We start from the raw sequence: 15,994 nt of genomic DNA on the forward strand, positions 1-15,994 counted from the left end.
CTGGATTTTGAGATATATATTACAGACAGACAAACAGACATAGCTTGTATTATAATATAGGATAGGATAACAAGCCATAAAATAATAGTAAGAAGTTGAAATTTAATCAGCAAACCAACACATCCTCCCATTACAATTTATATACACCTCTATGCTGAAGCACATAAATTAATTCAATTACAATTAGTTTGTGTGGATAAACTATTAGCACTCTTTATTATGGGCTATTACGCGTAAGTGAAACATTCAATGATTCAAATCTTTCCAAGTTCTAGTTTAACCTGCTTCTCTGGTTAATTCCTGGCAGCAGTTGTACTAGATCAGACTGGAATATAGAGACTCATAATTCTTCTAATAAGAGAACATCAAGTAGGAAGGAAGTAGCGGTTTATGACTGAGTATGCTGCTAGATGGTTCTGAATCATCACAAAGTTGAAGTCTTCTCTTGAAGAAAAATATCTCATGCATATAAAACTTTGAATTATGCTATAATCCATTCGCATACTGCTGATAAAAGGTAGTTTTATAAATGAAGAAAAAAAATATTTTATGGATAGTCTTAAATATAATCCAAACAGTAATGTTAAATAAAATACCTTGCTGTAGCAAATCTGCAAACCAAGCGAATTTCCATTTGCTTGATTGGATTGGAAATAAAATATCTCCTTAAAAATGTTACATTTATTTCGAGTTTTATACAAGTTAACAAGTATTTAGGTTTTCTGCTACAGGGAGGGTAGTAGAGTATTTTTTTTAGTAAAATGTTAATAGCTACGTATAAACAACTTTTAGCAAATCAATAAAAATATATCCTGTAACAGTTTTACTTATTTACCAAAAAAATAACAAAAGAATTTGAATATTTACATTTTTTGCAAATTTTCTGTAACTAATAACTATACAAAAACACTTCAATGTACTAAGTTATTTGTTTCTTCAGCTCTATGGTTTAGATAAATTTTGAAATTCTATGTTTTGATGGTAAACAAGGAATAAACTCAATCTCATCCCATAAAACCCGTTCTCACAGTCCGATCATGCTGGTTCACGTAGGTTTACAGACTTATTGTACCTACCAAATTTCATCTAAAACCTCTACTCGAGTTATCATGCTAACAGACACAACATGGCTATCAATATACAGATAATAGGTTATTCCCTACATGGGAAATTCTCTACAAATAAAAGGTTTGATAAACTGGAACTACTGACACTGTATATAATGAATCTGTGATGAAATACTTATCATTCAAGCCAACAGAGCCCCGGGTAAGTAGCAAAACAGCTACCCTTGTCACTCCTACACACTGCCTAGCGTCTTTTAATATTCAAATCTATCAACAATGTTTTTCTAATGCTGCTTTGTTATACTTGCTATCCAATGTAGACAATAACAACAGCGCCTCAACAATGTACTTTTTACTTATTAATTTTCAAAAGTAAAGTATTAAATACTAGAACAGAAGAATAGGCTAGGTAATTTTGTTTTCAGGAAATAAATACTTCATGTTTTGGAAGTATTGAGGCATATCACTCAAGCTAACTACAGAAAAGAATTAATTGTTAAAGTGTAATTGAGTTGTCCATAATTACTCTGTAGGCTATATGTTTAAGAAATCTGTGTACTTAAGTTTGTCCAAATTGGTTTAACAATTTGTATAACTCATGCAATCAAATTGTGTTTATAATTTGCAAAGTAAAACACCATCAGGTTGATCATTCAATACAATACATGTAACTTCTGACCTGTCATATTCGTCATAACATTGATTACTGTATTCATTTGAAAGACGTAGGTCTAAGAACGAATTGAATTTGATACAAAACATGAAAATTGGTTCACCATAGTCTCTACAAATTCAATAACAAAACCTTATAGTTTTATTATATAAAACAAACCAATCTTAAGCTTTGTTGGTTGGATAAGCTTTTGTGAAATATTATTTGTATGAAGTGAAGGTAAATAAATCTAATCTCTCATTCTGTTGCCAAATGGAAAGTCAGTGTTGTATCCAGTATCCACTTCTCCCGATACCTGCAGGGTGGAGTGTTAAAAGCAGTTTAAAGCTTTTGCATGTAGGTACATATTTTCAATACATTTTCAAAAAGGTACATAATAGACTAAAATAAAAATAACAAAAATTTCATTTTGCTACATTAGAATTTTTTTAGTTTCACCATAAAAGGAGTTGGCCAAAAAACACTACTTTCCACCCGATGATCGAAAATCAGCAGTTACCTAATCAGTGTAAATAACACTGATAATTGTTACCAAATTCGATTAGGTTAATAACGTCGATAATAATGAACTATACCTACTTATTTATTTGTATTGTTGTTTCTTTAGGAACAATAACATTCGTTCTTATACGGCTGTTATGTTTGTTGGTTGACTAATTTTGCCCGATTGGATTTTCCCCATCTATTTTTTTGTCGTGTTTGTTGTGTAGTTTTGTGTTTCGCCTCTAACCTCGTTTGCATAATCCTAGCATTTCCCCAGACCATATAGTATAACTTTCGGTCCCTAGTACGAAATATACTTTTAAAAATATAGAAAACTATTTTGTTATGTATAAACATGAACTCTCAAATTTTAGTGAGGTTACCTATTTTCTAAATTACATTTAACGTCATAGGCCCACCGTAGCCTAATGATACAAATCATTTATCAACCGATAAAAATTGTATCTTGTGTTTCATTAGTCCTAATCATGTATTGATTTTTCAGAGATTTTTGGGAATATGGAGCTTATTACGTACGGTACTTCTTTAGATATAATCCCGATATTTTCTTTTGTTACATTCAATCAAAAGGTGTTGGTACCTTCACTCAAAATGTCTTGAGAAGCGAGGAGATTAATAAAATGGATGTTGTCGTTGTCGGAGTAGGGCGACAAAAGGGTCGTTTAAGCCATCAAGATGTCGAAACTGTCCCAGATATGGCGGAGTCCACGTGGACTTGAATGGATCCGCCACGCACTTTAAACATCACATATACATCGCATATCACAATACGTGATATCGCATAGTATAAAACGTATAGAAAATTGCATCGCATTACAAATTACAATATATGTCATTCCACAAAGCAAAAATCACTTGTCTCTTACCCCACATTGCAACACTCTTACATTCTTGTTTTTGAATTAAATTTTTGTCATTGTAAATTAATATTATTTAAAGTGTATATTATTTGTGTGTGTATTGAGGAAGATTTCTACGAAAAGTAAAGAGGACTTATGTTTTCAGGACTTTTCGCTCGAACCATCTTATGAAGACATGTCAATTGAGTTAGCCCAGCCATTTACATTAATTGTGATTTTCTTTCAGGATGTTTTTTTGCTTCTCGTTTTGACTACTTAATGACTTTTGGTTACCGAACAGCCTATCAATAGTCAATGCTACTTGACTAATTATCTATGTGGGTTTTATTACACGATTTTTCAGCTCATCGAGTTTGTTCGGTTTTTCGAGTTTGTTTGTGGACATTGTTGTGTTTTAGGTAGGCTACATAAGGGAGGACGGAATCAGATCCCAGAATTCCTATGAAAACATCGTAACAAATTGCATTTTACTACGGTAATCACACGTTTGCAAATACCAGACATTCTCAAGTTTAGTGTTTTAGACATCAAACTAAGGGAGTAACGTTGAAATAAAGTGAGCTCATTGGCCGGCAAAGTTATTTCAAGATATCACTGTTGGAGAATTTATTCAACGTTATTAGTTATTGAATTTGAGTCGGAGTGGGATTTTATTGACGATTCCCTTAACGACTAAATATCAGAGAAACTAGGTAAGCCTACTAATCCAATACTGTTGGTTAATGAATCAAGGCTAGAAAACGAGATGGAAAATGAAAATAGGATCCAACTGAATGGATAAAGGATAAAGCCGAAAGCTCAATCGATTTAACAGGCTTTGGAGATTCCATTACAAAATGGCTGGATGAGACTGGAAGTGACTTACAAAGTTGGAAGAATGCCAAGAGACCAATCTTAAGCAAGGGCCAAATTATAGTGTTACCTTAGAGAACCTAAGAAAATATCAATTTGTCATGTTAAAATGTATATAGTCTAATCTAGAAAATTTAGACTTGATATACAATTTTATTAGCTATCATAAGTGTTTCGTTTATAATTTTATCTTTAAAAACATGATCAAAGGTACCGTATTGAAACATCATACAGTTTTTTTTCTGCTGCATTTCAATGCTCCACGGTTATTATTAGTTAGCCTATACACAATATCATAACGAAGGGAAATAAATTTATTTAGGCAACGTTATTAAAATGTATCGTAAAACCAAACTATAATTTCTAGAGGTCGTCCAGTGGTCGAAAACTCGACCAAAAATATATATTAGACTGGGACGGGTGGCGTCGTCCTGTAATCCAGCTACTTGGAGGTCACGGATTGTGGATATTTATAGGCATGCACTGTGGATGGGATACTCACTGGTGTGGATTAACGTCCGCACTAGTGAGTACTACTACTATCCGCAGTATTATCCTGATAATTAGACCAATTCGTATATACCAAGGAAAAAATGTGGTTCGGATTCCACTATAAACTGTAGGTCCCTTAGCTGCCATTAGCTGTTTGGGCTATTAATTAACAGCTGTGTCTAAGGAATGTCGGCCTTAGTCACTAACAAGACTACAAGATCGCGCCACTCATCCTACACTCATCTCCATTCATACTTGGCTTAAAATACCTACATAGTATGGTCGCCATTTCATAAGAAAGTATAAAGTATAAGTAAAGTATGTAATGTACATACTTCTCTATTTTCACCCCAAGCTGTAAATAAAACATGTGATAGGAATTTCTTCCATTTATTTTGATTTTATTTTTATATTGCGTTGTTATTTCGTCACCAGCATGGCAACCCATAAGGTTCATGTTATTTTTTAAGATTTTAAATTTTTTGTGCTTATTTTGAGCATATTTTAAATTTATGAAGCGATTCTGAACATCTACAGAAAACTATTTTTCCAGTATTCGTAGATTTTCCCTGCGATGCACACGAGCTGAGAAAAAAAGGATTAAAGAAACATGCTTGCCTATTAATATAGACGAATATAATATTACAGATATTATAGATTAATATAGACTAGATGTCCAGTGGTCGAAAACTCAACCAAAAATATGTAATGTACAGACTTATCTATTTTCACCCCACGCTGTAAATAAAACATGTGATTTGAATGTCTTCCTATTTTTGATTTTCTGTTTATATTGCGTTGATATTTCGTCAGCAGCATGGCAACCCATAAGGTCTATGTTAATTTTTTTATTTCAAATTCATTTTTGTGTTTATTTTTGAGCCTATTTTAATTTATAAAGGAATTCTGCACATCTACAGGAAAATATCTTTCTAACAGTATGCGTAGATTTTCCCTGCGATGCACACGAGCTGAGAAAAAGGTTTTAAAGAAACACGCTTGCCTATTAATATATAGATTGTTGTATACATTCAGATCATATGCTACTTATGTTCTCCTACACCGCAATATACGGCAAATTAGTAATGAGCGTATTTAACTTAAAACCCCTTTTACCGTAAATATTTCAAACTAGCTGGTAGATCATGATATTATTACCCTCTTGTGCGAGCGAAGTTTTAGGTATATATAATTTTACAATGCTTCTACAGGCAAAGTCTATTCAGTTTTAAGACTGATTTGTTAATGTTCTCACGAAGATTCAAAATATTTTCTTGATTATTTTGATAAATCATATTCGTCAGATGATAAGCTACCGTTTATTACTTATAAAATCTCACTTGCACAAAAAATAATAATGTACTTGAACCTTAAACCCCAATGACGGCGATAATATCCATCCAGCGTTGGCAAGGCAAGGGTAGCAGGACGGTAATATAGGATAGTGTTAGTCCACCGGGACAGGAGGCTAGCTATAACCTTATAAATTTGCAATCCTTTAAAAGGTCAAGTGCGAGTCTATCTCTATAAAAACACGACGGAATCATTTCAATCGTAATGCTTTATCATTAAGACAACATACCGTAAATAATGCATAGCTGTGATTTGTGTTTCGTTTTAAATCAAAATAACACTGGCTAGTGGCTAGCCATACCTTAAATATTTTACATGTGCTCAGTATTATTTTGTGTTACAATACCTAAAATGCTATGACGCAATAAATTATTAAAACCAGTTTACAATAATCAACGATAGGATTACTGTTTATAAGTTACTCAACACCAAAGTTCACTGGCTTATTTCTGTTCCCAAGTTTTAATCGAGGTTGCAGCGGTCAAAACTTAATTCAAAGCTAACCAACAACAGAGGAAATCAAATTTCTGTTTGCCTAACTGTCGAAGCATACTTTTTATCGTTAGCTCTTTTGTTGTTATTCATTGTTCACTTGAAATATTGTATCCATAAAGACCATAAAGTTTGTAATTTTTGTAAACAAGTAAGCCTTTCATGCCTTTCATGCCTTTCATAAGCCTTTCATGATGTGGTTTAGCTTTGTCAAGCACAATAACACAAATAATATACACCCATAAAACTGCTAATAAATTAACATAGAATAATAGGACTCAGGTACTGCTTTTCGTCTGGTATTTTAGTCATGTAGTAAAACCCCACTCTGTAAACATTACCCTAAAATAAGAGAAAACTCGCTTCATAAAACACCATGTTCAACGATTTTATTATTTAACGAGATGTTAACTTGCAGTACCCAAAATCAATTAAAATAATTAGAAACACTATAAATCAATGTTGTTATTTTTCTGACATAGAGAAAAGATAAGAATTTCAAATAGAAAAGTTCGTTTCAGAAATTATTATTACTAGGACGAAATGTAGAGTCTCAACGTTTGAAAGTTGTTGTTTCAAGCCAATGAACAACAACTAAAGGCGTGTTGGACAACATGTTTAGATGAATGAAAGTCCCCCCCCCCCGGCAACCACCCAAAACCCCCTTTTCAGACTCTATAAAGGGGACAGGCGCGACGGCGTGCTCATTCAATAAGTCCGCACTGCGCTAGAGAGGTAAGACCGCAGATATCACAAGCTTTTATTATCGCTTAATTGTTTATTATATTTTCAATTGCATGGCATTTCCCTCGCTTACAATAGTGCATTGGTTTTATCTGTGTTTTGAAATGCTTGTAGGATGAATTATTTTGTTATTGTGTTGTTTTTGCAGAATATTGTTTTTGTGTTAACACCAGTGAAGTGTTTATATACGAAATTCTGGTAAGGTAAAACCCCCATAAAATGTTACGATTGTTATGTTTAAATAAAAAAATATATACTTTTTGTGGTTAAAGACAACATAAAATAAATAAAGTTTTAAGAGGTAATTTAGCTGAAATTGCATTCAGATAAATATAAAAAATTTGTTTGTTGCTTACTTAGAACATACATGGTAAACACATCGATCTCTATTATAAATAGAGATCGATGGGTAAACATAGGATGCAAAGAGTTTATATTGTGCAATAAATGTAATTCAAATAATGAATTAAAATTAGTATATTATGGACGAAAAACAGTATAACAGTGGTATTTAAAAATTGTACAACAGGATAAATCACACTTCAAAATGTATACAAAATTATAGGTCTAGTACCAAAGCACCTAGAATAAATACAATTCAACGTCTAAGAATTAAAGACGGAACTGTGTTTTGTTGTTGTTATAAACAAGGTTACCCATTTCTTTGTTTTGAAAGGGAGCCCTCCAATACTGGTGAATGTACAGAGTTTTTACATATCTGCCAGAACAAAAATAGTACGACAAGTTTGATAGCTTCACACATCATTGAAATTAATACTAAATTAAACAAGACATAACATTTTTTTAATATGGTAAGCTATAACCTAAGTATATGTAAAAACACACATTTCCCCCTAGTTATATTGTTAACGATTAATTTGTCATACTGATACATCACATTCTTGTATTGAACCCTATTTGATTAAAGTAAGTGACAAAAAAATAAATTTGGTATTGCAAGAATGAAATCACACACATTAGCTGGATTCTATTATTTCAAAGGTTAATTGAATGTGAGTCACAGTAAATGTTCCTTATAGGAGAATTAACAGCATTTATTGATTTGGAGGACTGTAGAATGCTTTGTTTGTTGTATTAGCAAATTCATCTATATAGTAGTAGAAGTAATGTTACCATTTTGCAGTGAGACCTAGGTATAGGACTGTTGTGATTTTTTTTTATTTTAAGTCCCCAAAAACCATAACACTACGTAGTTATTTAAAATTGTTTGTATGCAAATAAAAAATAAAAAAACATTTCTTCCAAAGCTGATTGAAAGTGCTATGTCACTTTAATGTACACCTTCGCTCATACAATGAAGATCAAGTAATACAAAAAGTAAGCTCAATCAAAAGTCAATAATTACCTATGAGGTTTATAACTGAGAATTTCATGTTTTTCATCCGATTAAACAAGTTATCATCTGAAACTCTCTACAATAACAGTGAGTTGATAAAGTCTCTATATTGATAGAGACTTTAATTAATTAAAAATATTGAATTTATATTGCCATTATACCTATGTAAATTTCACATACTGTATTTTTATAACTGCCAGCTACTATCAATTTATACACAAATAAAAAAGACTAAATGTAAAGGTAATAGTGAAAACACTACTAGTAATATAAGTATAGGATGTATAAACTTGTTTTCTCAGAAAATCAAAGCCAAATGAGATAATGTTGATATCACGATATGCAATTTTGTGAAAGATTTATCTTACACAAGCCTTTAAACGACATGCAGGGTTGGGTCTTTGTTAAGACGTCAGCCCAAGTCTTCCATCATCTACTTTACTTTAATATTAATAGTTTCTAGGGCGAGGCTACGAAAACCAACATAATTCAGTTATGACTTTGGGTTTTATTATAAAAAATTAAGTGCTAAACACAACTTTAGTTTATGAACTATTGTTGAACTATATTTTGTCATGAAATTAAGGATTAAGGTTCTAATTATAATTTTACATAGCCTTTCTGATGGCTTATACAAAATGCAAATAGTTTTATAATAGCTTTGTTCTGTTTTAATTCCCTTTAAATTTTTCAAGCTTTAAGAATTAAAGTAAAATGAACAAGAAAAATTATATTAAAATAATTATCTTTCAAATAAATTACAATAAATTTTAAATGTTTATAGTTATAGTAAAAATTAATCCTATCTGAAATACAAGACTAAAAGAAAGTTATTAGAGTAAAAATATGATTATTAAATACTTTACATGGTAAAATCTAAATGATTATTAAATGATTTAGTAAAATGTTATTTAAAGGTACCCAGAGTTATTGGTATATATTCTTATACCTTTAAACTGATCAGTTAAATTTTAAAACTGAGTTGAATTGAGTTTTATAAATAAAATAGATGAAAATTATTATTACCTGTACAATGATCGATGGTCAAAAATAGTAAACTAGAGTAACAGATTTTGGTTGTCTTGAGTAAATAAATAAATAAAAAAGTTTTTATTTTGATGTTTTGAAGTTGATTTGGTACAAAACAAGCAAGATCGACATAGTGAGTAGATAGTAAATACTATCCAGGTAAATTTGAACATCTGTTAATGATTGTTCTCCTTTATAAAATGAAAATACGGCAAAAATTAACAAGAGCGGCGAAGAGGTTTAAGTTTTTAAGATTCACATCCCAGAGGAATTATGATTCAACTTCCCGTCTTAAGGATTATTATGCATATTTTTCTCAAATATCCTGAGATTACTAAAATCTGTTATTGTTTTTGATATTACAAACATACATTAACATTTTTAGGTTCATTAAGGTATCAAAAGTTATGTTAATTGTATATTATATATCTTACCTTAACTAAATTATGTAAAATTTATATTCCCCCAATAGAAAAATATCAATCTCATCACTGATAACGGTTTTACAAGTGAATTGATGTGTCTTAAATCCTCAGAAAATAGCTAACAGATTACTTTGTTTTAGATATTTTGTGTAATTTGTATTACTTTTATCTCAATAACTTTTAAACTTGCACTCCTACAAAATTTGGTATATTCTTGTTTAATACAAAAACTATTTGAACAGGTAAATTCTATAAAAATCAGTGAACTGTATTGGAAATTATTTTGTACTATGTTTAGTCGAAGAAAGTAATAGAAGAGACTGAGATCCGGTCATAAGAAGGTGACCTGCCAAGAGGGGAATTTTGAGTGGAAATCAATAGAACCCTCAAGTTTATGATTCGGTTTATGCACTATTTTGAAAAATACTGTACAGGAAGCATGTTTACAAAAAACCAACATTAAAGCGGTTAGAAATAAAAATATAAAATAACAATAAAATCTTTATTATTAGACTCATGAGTTTGTTCTCAAATAGATGAGATTGATTTATTCACGTAAGTATTGTTGTTTCACCTAGTGACAATAAAACTAAAACTGATTCACATAAAAATCATGTACTGTACATTTTAACAGGAACCAGCCCAAAATCTAGCCGTAGCTATTAATATTGTATGTTATGGTAAAATGTAAGCAACCGTATATTCCATGTTAACAAACCCAGAAGGAAAATTTTAAGACTGAATATTGAGTCTTATAAAAGAACGTTCCAACTGTTACACAATTTAGGGATCAAATTAAATAAAAAATTACAAAACATGAGAATAAAAACCTATCAATATTTACATTTAACAAATGAGACATCCCTAAATTCGGCCTATGTCAAATTCAATTTATGAATAAGCGTTTTATTTATACGTTTTAATCATGAGTAGGGTGGTAGGGGCCTATAATTTTAATAAATATTTTTAAAAGCATAAGACTGTTTATTTAAGTTGGACTTTTACCTTTTCAACTTAAATGTGTTTAATGGTCAAGTGGATCTTTTATAGTAAGATATAGTTTCAAAACGATACATACTAAACACATTTCATGTAGGCTACAAGAATTTTAGGCTGTAGTTTACACACGATTATGTTTAAAAATAAAAGTTTATTGATGACCACATAGTTTGCACCCAGATAACTGTAGGGCTTACTGTCATTCCACTCATTTCTATAGGTTTTCCTTTTTTATTTGGATCGTTAAGTACCTTTAAAATTTTCTCTCAAAATGTATGTTAGTAATAGTATATTACGTTACTAGTCCTGAAAATAAGTGTTTACCGGACGAGTGTGGTCGTTCCCGTGCGAGACGAAGTCGAGTACGGGATTACCATACGAGTCCGGTAAACACATTTTGGACGAGTTACGTACGATAGTTTACGCCATACTACTTAATCTCTACAAATCCTAATATTACCACCAACTAAAGGACTAAAAATCACTAGTCATAACCTCTAAGCGAGGTTATGTTTTTGTCTACAACCAAACCACTCATTGCCACCCAAATACAGAATAATCAGCTGATTGGTGTCCGGTAAAACTCATTGCATAACAGTAGTACGCAATGAAACCCCATTTGATTAAGCTGGTGGCAAACAGCTGTTTTCTGGACTAAATACTTGCGTGGGAAGTTCGTTTAAACAGTGTAGTATGGCGTAAAAAAATTTACACAATCACATGTCTATGGACTTAAGTTAATCTGACCACATAAGTTAAATAAAACAATTTAAATTTCACAAAAGCTTCTAAAGTTTCTACTCATAGTGAGGAGAAACAATAAAACTGCAACAGTTGACTCATAAACTTTTCAGGCAAGCCAAGAATTAAATAATCATTTCTCCATCCTGTCCAAGAACACTCAGAGCCTACTGCTCTGTCTGATACTGTTGCACTATAAGCACTGTATTGTTTTTCCAAATGAAAAAAATTCAACTAAGGTTTTTTTGTGTTGTTGTAACGCCAACATTTTAAAATCAATTGAACACCGACTTGAAATGCTTTCTACCAATACTGTACAAGGTAGTACATGCAAACAGACATGCACAATATACAATTAAAATTTTTCACATATCATCAGGATTTGCAATGTGTTATAAGCTTATTTGAATTATGAAGAAAATCATATTCTGCTAGTGAGATATATATATATATATGGGAGTTAATAAATGTAATTTATATAAAAGATGTTTATCATCGGAAAGTACTGGGGTTGTTTTAGAGGATTGGGAAATGTAGAATACTCTAACATTTTTATTGCTTGATTGTTCAATAAAATGCAATGCAATACAATAAGTCTGATTTCTTTTTTTCACTAGCAAACAATTATTACTTTAAATGGTTCCGTGATTGAGTTTTGGTAATGGTTTTTTACTACCGACTGAACTGACTTAACGTTTATCAAACTGTAAAAATTATTATTTGTCACTAAGGCCGGCCACACACAGAACCAGGCAAGGCAGCAGCGACAGGGCATTTTGCCCCGGGCGTCTTGTGCGACGGGAATTGCACGGGCGCTTATGGAACTCCACACACAGGACCGGGTGAGGCAGGGCACGTCGAAAAGACACCCCCGGGCGCCCTCAGGGCAAAATGCGAAGCTCTCCAAAATTATGCCCTGAGGCAAGTCGCTGCCGGGCAGAACTTTCTGCGCATGCGCGGTCATGTGATTTATTCCCTTACGGGCTAATTTTGATAAGGTTTATTTTACAACTGATACAATTTACATATAAGATTAACAATTTATACGACCAAAGATAACACCCTTTGATACGACTATACAGTGATGATATTACTACAGTGGTTGAATAATTAATAATTTATCTTGGTATTGATAACTGAGGAAAGAGAGGGCCAACATCGGAGCATATCATATCTTAAGGGTTTCAAAAACCACACCTCTTGAGGTATGACTGTTTTAATTTAGTTTTCTATTCTGCTCCCAAGTATAAAGTCAAATTTAAAAGTTGGCTAAATCGGCTCAAGGCTCAGAAATAAAAAATCCTATATTAATTTTCAGGTTTATGGGGGCCAAACTTTTTACTTGATGTGCCCTGCCTCATTCTGTGTGTGACAGCAACAAGACAGGTCTCTCGTCAGGCGTCTCGTCGTGCCCTGTCGCGCCCCGACCCGCCTGGTTCTGTGTGTGGCCGGCCTAACAACACGATGATTCAATCTATGATTAATATAGGCTGAAACCTTTCTGCTTGCAATTTGCTACATTCAGGCTCAATTTCCTAATCAGCTGTTGTTTGTTGGCAGCCATGGATTTCCATCTGCTTATTGCTGCCCTCCTGTCCGTGCTGATACTGTGCTTCCACAGTAACACAGGACACCCAGTCAGTAATGCTGATGCGGTAAGTCATTTACAGTCAGCATACTGAGTAAGCTCCAAGTGTACAACAACCACCAGGTTAAATAAATAAAAAGAAAAGGTATCAGCAAACTGATCTTGAGAAAATTCAGTACAGTAATAGCTTTTTGATTGTTCGGAACATTGTTCCGGACATTGTTCGGAACATTGTTGTTGTTGGGAACATTGTTCCCAATTAGACCCAGCTGTCCCCAGTATTCTTGTTCAGCTTCATATACCCACCCAAGTAATATCATCTATATACTTAATACCATAAGACTGTTACATCCCTTTTTTCAGCCATCCTACTTAACCAATTTTTTACGATTGGAGGTGCCATTGTTAAGCTTATGATCTAGCGTAGCGACAAATGGTTACTAAGAAGGTAATTTCCTTTAGGACTTCACATCCTTAGCATTTGATTTCTATTAGTTTGTTTCAAAGATTCAGTGATGCCGACTAACATTCTTTATAACCCTTTAGTCACAGCTACCTAAACTAACTTTAATTAAAGGTGGCCGTGGTTCAGGACTGAATTTGAATTTGAACAGCTGATCTTTCAGTTGAATGTTTAACCACAGTCTGATGGAAACATGGATTTTAAAAAGGCTTTTTTTAAAACTGTAACCTGATTGAGGCAGGTCAATAATCTTTATGGTATGGATATACAATAATGAAATTAAATTCATGGTAAATTATTAGTTTTATTAACCTCATAATTGTCTTAAACACACTCATAGAAAGGTAAATGAGTATAGCAGTTCGTTTTGCCTTGGAAAACTGTTTCAACTCTGTTAAAATGAGCAATTTACGCTAGAATCCATCTTGTCTACATTTAATACTTTACTTGTTCACACTTGTGTCTACTTGTACTAGGTGGTAGAAAACATGCGACAGATACCGCAGTGGCACTGTTTGCGATATCGCAAGTTTGACTTGGTTAAGCGGTGCCGCAACTATAGAGTGATGATGCGACGCCAGTAACATCGAATCAACCTGCATCGCAGTCACTCTCGCTTCGTCATCACCGACTACATGTTTTCATTACTCAATTCAGTGTAATCAACATCAGTATACTTTGCTCGACGCAATTCTACCGTTAAGGCAGTCACACATGACTTAAAATACCCAGAAACAACAATTTTCTGTCAAAGGGACATTTTTTAATTTTTGAGTTTTGGTTGATTTAAACTTGAATTTGCTTTGAAGGTGAATCTTCCCCCAAAATTAGCAATGCAGGTCTAACAGATATAATTCGAGGCTTGCAAGACGTAGGGGGAAAGTGAAAGTAAATGATAATTTTATGTACTTACGCTTCTTCATCTTGCAAGCAACGAATTGAGGATGTAAAATACTATAAATTACGCAATATGGTTGATACATAATCACAGAAAAATAACTAAAACAGAAAATACTTCCTTGTGTTAATGTGTTTCACTGCAGTGCAAGTAACAATGAGGTTTAAATGTCAAAACATTTCATGGTTTCCTAAGTACACTTGGATACTCCTACCAAATAGTAAACAATAAAAGTGTACTCTGACTTCTAGCTTATCCGTTAGTTGATAAGTATATGAGTTACATCACCACTTATATGATACATTTATGTTGATTTTAATATTCCTAGGCTGAAATTGAGTCCAATTTAATTCAAAAAATTGGGGATATTATTTTAGCCCTGGAAAAACTAACGGAATCCCTTCAATTCAAATTCATGACTAAGCCATAAAATAAGTAATTTGGTGCTAAAATTTTTATTTTCTTATATTACGTTTGAATATTGCAAAAGTATAAAAACTATTTCAAATCTCAAAATGCAGTCATACATTAAAAATAGACCAAGTAGTTTAAAACAAGATTTTAATGATAAATCGATTCCTTCTCAATGTATTCTCAACTCTGTACTCTAGCATAGTTTGAAAAATGAATCAATATCTTCTTGAGGATTTTAACAGATGTATAGTACCACTTTTTACATATTTATATCTATGTAGGATTAGAAACTATTTATATAAAAATTGAATAAGCATTAAACTGAGTCCTACCAGTTTAATTGTAAATAGTTTTTTATTTATAAAAAATAATGTATTATATTAATACTTTAGAAAGGCCAGTTTTATGGTTAAGTATAAAGTGCATAGATAAATAACACAAACATGATAGATTTTTGTAACCTTCTCAATAAAATAGATCACAATAAAGAAGAAGTCTCGGGTACGTGATATGACTGTAATATTTTACTCTTAGTCAACTTGAATGTGACCAATAAAGAAATTTTATATGTATTTAATTGTGTAATCTTAAGCCTTTATCTTTTAAAGCAAAGCAAATATTTCTTTTTACCTAACCTTTATAATAGAATCAAATTAAATTTTTTTCAGAAATACAGTTTTGCCTCCCTTTGTTTCTGACTCCAATTTTATTAGATTGCTCCTGCCAATTTGCGTAAGTTTGTTTCTAGGAGAAAGAACAAAGTCACAAAAATGTATTTCAATTTAGAGTTCAGCAATGTACATAATTCACAAAACAGAAGAATTATATCAATATTATTGATTTTTTTCCTAAACACTACCTTGCTAGGATAAATTGTTTTAGTTATAATATTTATGACTATATCACATTATTTGTACTTTTTAAAATAGATGTTTTAAAAACATCTATTTTAAAATAATAACACAAAAATTTTAGTTGTAAATTTCATTCTAACTCTAATGTTTAACTTCTGTACTTTACTAGAAATCTTATTATATTGTTGT

The sequence above is a fragment of the Macrosteles quadrilineatus genome, unplaced genomic scaffold (assembly GCF_028750875.1).
Source record: "Macrosteles quadrilineatus isolate MER2022 unplaced genomic scaffold, UCM_ALF_1.0 Scaffold_9__3_contigs__length_116548681, whole genome shotgun sequence".
In the NCBI taxonomy this organism is placed as follows: Eukaryota; Metazoa; Arthropoda; class Insecta; order Hemiptera; family Cicadellidae; genus Macrosteles; species Macrosteles quadrilineatus.